This window comes from Temnothorax nylanderi, unplaced genomic scaffold (assembly GCF_030848795.1).
Source record: "Temnothorax nylanderi isolate EJ_2023f unplaced genomic scaffold, tnyl_v1.0 TNYL_tig1205_pilon, whole genome shotgun sequence".
Lineage (NCBI taxonomy): Eukaryota > Metazoa > Arthropoda > Insecta > Hymenoptera > Formicidae > Temnothorax > Temnothorax nylanderi.
This window is the reverse complement of record NW_027250267.1, coordinates 24,980-31,099: the sequence shown is the minus strand read 5'-3', so window position 1 is coordinate 31,099 and position 6,120 is coordinate 24,980.

Genomic DNA, 6,120 nt, shown 5'->3' with positions numbered 1-6,120 from the left:
CCAAAATCATCAAAAAAAAGTGTTGCAACCTTTCCGTGAACGACTGTACACTATAGATTTCCAGTAATGACAATAAATATTGGAACGCAGCTGAAGAGATGTATGTTGAAAAAAGTAATGTAAGTCCAAACCGCACTGTTGTGTTTTTTGTTTAAAACTGCAATCTCAACTCGCACAGCATTTAGTAATAGTGCACAGTGATGAAGTTGTAAAATTCACTATTTAAAAAAAAAAAATAAAGAAAGAAAAATAATCTTTGGTTAATTTTTGTTCTGCATTTTTTTTCCTCAAGCTTTCTGCAATAAAGATGTTTCCTATTTGTTTAATTAGTGTTGATAAAGTAGATGCAATTGCGGGCGCTTTATGCATTTGTAGTCATATTTAAAACGTGTTTTTAAAGATGTTAGCACAATTTTTTTTCATCCTTTTATCTTCATTGATTAACGTTTATTAGACGTAAAGCAAGAATAGAATGATAAAAAAGCGCGCTAACATCTTTAGAAGCGCGTTTTAAATACGGGCCCAAATGTATAAATCATTTACTCTATTGCATCTAGTTTATTAACATTAATTAAACAAATAGGAAACATCTTTATTGCAGAATGCTTGAAAAAAAGATACAGAAAAAAAGAATTATCCAAAGATTTTTTGAAATTGTTAATTACTGACTTCGAAATAAATGTACAAATTACAGTTTTGTGAAAAACTTGAATAAAAACGCAAATAGCTTACAAAAGACATAAAACCTTTTCATCACTAAAAGTAATTAACACTTTATATTAGAGATATATATGATCTTACATAATATTTACAAAAATATTTATAAATACAAATGTTTTTGAAAAAAAAAACGAAAACGGAAGTTTACATGATGTTACAAAAATATTTCTTTTATTCTAAATGGCTTTGTTTAGCAGAGGCTAAATTAACATCTATTCACGTATTTATCAGATGGTAGGCAGGAGAAATAGAAAGAACACTTATTGAAGACTTCAAAACTTACGAAAAAGTAAATAAACATATGAATAGTAATATTTATAACACATTATCAATAGAAAGATTGCTGAGAAATATATTAAATTTTGTATACGCGGATTAAAGGCAGCATACTGTTCCAGTTTTATTATTACAGGAGTTATTTTATTGTGTAATTTTAAAATGGCGAGAAGAAGCTGATGTACCAAGCAATAAAGATGTTTTCTCTACTGGCCATTATAATCGCCAAGACAATTTGGTTCAATTATCGTCAAGACGCTCTTTTAACTAATATAAATTAAGATTTTTGTTGACATCTTAAACTTAAGATTGAGGCGTTTGTCCGCTCGATGATGTGCTTCGTTATAAGTGCGCCATCACCTTTCAAGTTGAAGGACACGACGCAAGAATTCTGAAATGTCTCGTTAGCTTCGATGACTTACAGTAGAGATGTGACGTCTAAGAATAATTTATAGATAAGAAGAAATAAAATCTATAAGATTTTACACACAAAAAACTTTATAAAAATACAAACCTTGCATAACGATATTAACATCCTTTATTTGTTTGCCTTGTACTACGTTTACGCGAGCGTTACTTCTGTAGTAACTTACGATAATTCACTCGTTTATGCGGAGTAAATTATCGTAAGTTACTACAAAATCTCGTTTACGCGAAGGAATTATCGTAAGTTACTACAGAAATAACGCTCGCGTAAACGTAGTATTGGTTCTTATGATCTTTATTTGGTAGACACCAAGGATTTGCGTTGGAGTTTCTTGAACCTATACGTGATTTCGCCAATGATCTCAACGTCCTTGAGAGAGAGAGAGCTATTTACCGTCCTTCATCAGCTTTGCTTCTACTTGACTCTATTTGATGCTATCAACTGCGGAGATTGCAAATATAAATTTTCAAATTTATAATCCAACATTTTCATATCATAGCTATTAAATTTTATTACGTCGTACATAAGATATATAACAAAGATCAGCGACGCGATGCTAGGTCCTTCGACTTTGTCGGGGAAGTCGACGATCCTTAATTTAAGTTGACGAGAATCTAGTGTGTTTGTAATTATTAATTGATATTAATAATTATGCACGAATCACTAAAATGCTAACAGAGCTGATTTTAATTAACTATTACTACGTTTACGCGAGCGTTACTTCTGTAGTAATTTACGACATTTCACTCGTTTACGCGGAGTAAATTATCGTAAATTACTACAAAATCAAGAGACACGGTAGTGTCTCGCGCCAAGTACACGCGGAGCGAGACCGACCGTGACTCTTTTACGCGACGCGACGGGTTGCGAGTACTCGAGATGTTGAGATCTCGATAACGAGTGAACGGATCAAGTTCTAAGTAGGCTTGATCGATAGCTTAGGGTCCAATTAGGGGGGGGGTTTCTCTTATAATATTCCGCTACGTGCCCTACGAGCGGAGATATTGCGACGCAAAGTCCAAATGTGAAAATTTATTTTTAAGATACTTCTATCCCGTTTACGCGAAGGAAAATTCCGTTTACGCGAAGGAATTATCGTAAGTTACTACAGAAGTAACGCTCGCGTAAACGTAGTATATTACTATGACCGCTGTTACACGGCGCCGTTAATCGGGTTTAATAACATCGGTAGTTCTTAGACTAGCCAATCACACTCATTCTTCAGAAGAAGGGAATAGCTGTGATTTGCCAGCCTAAGAACTACCGATGTTATTAAACCCGACGTGTAACAGCGGTCTGTTTACGTGAGCGTTACTTATGTAGTAACTTCCGATGATTCATTCCGCGTAAACGGGGTTCTGTAGTAACTTACGATACTTCACTCGCGTAAACAAGGGTCTTTGGCAGAGACGCGGGGTAAATTATCGTAAGTTACTACGAAAATATCGCTCGCGTAAGCGTCGTATGTGCTTTATCCTCGAATGAATGTAGGTTATCCTATGATGTTTCACTGATGCGTTCAGCAAAGCAGCTTGGTGAGCGCTCGGTGAATCTTCATTATGATTAGTTTGTATGTACATACATCCAGGCAAGAACCAAGTATATTAAAGTCTGATTTATGGAGGAAATTTTGTTCAACAAATCTCTATTACTACGTTTACGCGAGCGTTACTTCTGTAGTAACTTACGATAATTCACTCGTTTACGCGGAGTAAATTATCGTAAGTTACTACAAAATCCCGTTTACGCGAAGGAAAATCCCGTTTACGTGAAGGAATTATCGTAAGTAACTACAGAAGTAACGCTCGCGTAAACGTAGTACATGGCCAGTATTCATAGAAGTAAACAATACAGTTGTTGGCCACTTTAGAATGGTTGGCCAGTATTCATACCTAGTCGGTTCTTATTTCAAAACCGTCTTAAGTAATGTCTTATACATATACCATTAAAGCCATAGAGACTCCGCACAAGACTCTCGTATGGTAACGTAGCGTAACGTAACGTGGATCAACGCTCAAGAAACGTATCGATTACGGCGTTATACATTTCTTGTGCGTTGACCAACGTTACGTTACACTAGGCTACCATACGAGAGTCTTGTGCGGAGGCTCGTAATCATACTTACGAGTTGCGGATTCGGTTGCGGTTGAGGATACGATTGAGTGTTGGAAACCAACCAATCAGAACGAAGCAGTTCGCCGGCTAGGTTGCAGGTTGCAGATTGCAGGTTATAATTTAAGGTACAATTTCACGATGACGCTCGACGCTGGATTCGAGCGTCAAATCTGGTCACGTGATAGATTCAGAGGGACGCGAAATATAACCTTGCGACCGTGCTCTTCGCGGTCGCCGCGCCGGATTGCCAGCCGGTCCCCCCGAGTGGTATTACGCCGCTTGTCGTTGCCCCACGTTCGCGTCATTCATGCGAACCAGACGGTGGCCCCGCCGGAGGAGCAGGCGGAGAGCTCGGACGTGATCGCCGCCACTGGGGAGACGGCCCTACCAGCACTGCCACCAGAGCTGATGATGTCGGCACTGGATGTGCCGATCCTCAATCCCACGCCACCGCCACTCATCGACGAGATAGCCGCGGTCGTGGGCTACGACTTTCCCATAGGCCCGGAGGCGCAGCCCTCCGACGACTTCGAGAGCCCATCCGGGGAAAGTGATGACGGAGATGAGACGTGGAAGCCCCTCGATTAAGGCCATGAGTAGACCAATAACAGTACTCGGCGCCCTCGGGTACAACCGAGGGGAAGCGGGGGGGGACGCGCGCCCGCGGGGGGAACGCCATAAGAGATGGGCGAGGGGGGCGAGGGGGGAGCATGGGGTGGGGATGGGCGAGGGGGGGTGAAGGGCGGACAGGTGCAAGGGGAAACAGGGGGGGTGAGGGGGACAGGTGTGCGGGGGGGAATTTCCCCTGTAACTGGACAAACATTCCCCTGGAACTGGACAAAGGTGTATCGCCGTCCAATCAGATCCAGGGGGGTGAGGGGGACAGGTGTGCGGGGGAATTTCCCCTGTAACCGGACAAACATTCCCCTGGAACTGGACAAAGGTGTATCGCTGACCAATCAGATCGCGGTACGAAGACTCGAGGCTGTCCAATCAGAAGCGAGTATTTTGTGGGAACACCTGTCCCTAGGCGGGGTGATGGGGAAGTTCGCACCGCAGTGTTGCCACCATGCGGTAACCTCAAAGACCGAAATTCCCTAGGCGGGTGATGGGGAATTTCGCGCCGCAGGGTTGCCACCGGGGGTGGGGGGGATCGTCGTTCCCGGACGCTCCGAGAGGGCGCTCGGATCGGCGTTATCGACCGCGTTATCGACCGCGAGCGGAAATCCGCCCCGATTCGCGCGTCATCGCGAATAATGTTATCATCGCGCGCGTTCGAACGCGTCCAAACTCGTTGCAACTTGTTCAAGGTCGCTCTTCTCGACGTCCCCGCGCGGTGGGATTGGTGAGCGCGCGAAAACACGTTTGAACGTGTTCAAGGCCGTTCTTTTCACGGGTCCCGATAACCGTTCTTCGTTCTTGTTCGTCTCGGGTCGAAAGTTGTTTCGATTCTTCCCTACGCATCGTAGATGACGCAATCGCGGCGATCGTGGAGTAAGCGGAGTCGGGGGACCTAGGGAGCGCGGGATCGTATCGAGATAGATACGGAAAAGAAAGAGAGAGAACACATATATGAGATATCTGCGTACGAGCGGTAGTTTTTTATTTTGAAAAATAAAATATGTATTTACATACGTCGATACTCGTTTACATTGTTTCTGTGTGTATAAATATATATATATATAAATATGTAAACGTGCGTCGTGCCGTTCAGGATTTGAAACAAAGCGCGGTAATCTCACAGTCGACGATCTTGTTAGGATCGAAAAATTCGCTTTTCAGTATCGCAGTCTTGGCCGAAGTTCCCGTCTTAATCGCGTTGGCGGCTATCTCCTGATAGCGCGAATACTTCGCGTCGACTTCCTCGATGACCGCGCTCAGCGCCGAGACGATGCGATCGACGCAAAATTGGAAATCGTACAGCGAGAGCAGGGTGGGGAGCGACATTGCCAGACGAGCCGCGTTGGGTAGTTCCATACGCAAGATCGACAGGTTGTTGATCAATCCGAATCGCAGCGTCAGATCTCCGATCGATATCGGCGAGGGGGGACGGGTTCCATCGACGAGGTTGGATCGCAGACACGCCAATATGTCGTGTTTGCGCTCGAGTAGTCCTTTCCACATATCGAGCGTCAGAGAGATCTCCTTGCCTTGCTTATCTCCCAGGGCGATATCCACGTACGAAGGTGCGGGTATACCGTACCACGGTGACTTAACCGTGACACCGATGGCTAAGTATTTGTAGCCAGTCGTCGTCAGCGGATAACGGGTCGCCAGGATGCGCACCGCAGGCGCGACGACGGGGTTGCGAACGTCGTTGGAGGGGTGAGAGCTGGAACGCGACTCCCGATGATGATGATGCTGATGATGATCGTCCGTCGAGTCGATCCTTCGTCTTTTGCCGTTGTCGTTCACCTCCGAATCCGTCTCGCGAGGGGAAAGATCCCTCAGCGCGGGTCGATCGGCCAACGTCGAGAACATTTCGCACGCGCGTTGCAGTATCGTTCGTTTCTGATTTCTGTTTCGACGCGTCGTATTCAGCTGACGATGCGATACTGATGCTTTGGCGGGAACACATCGGT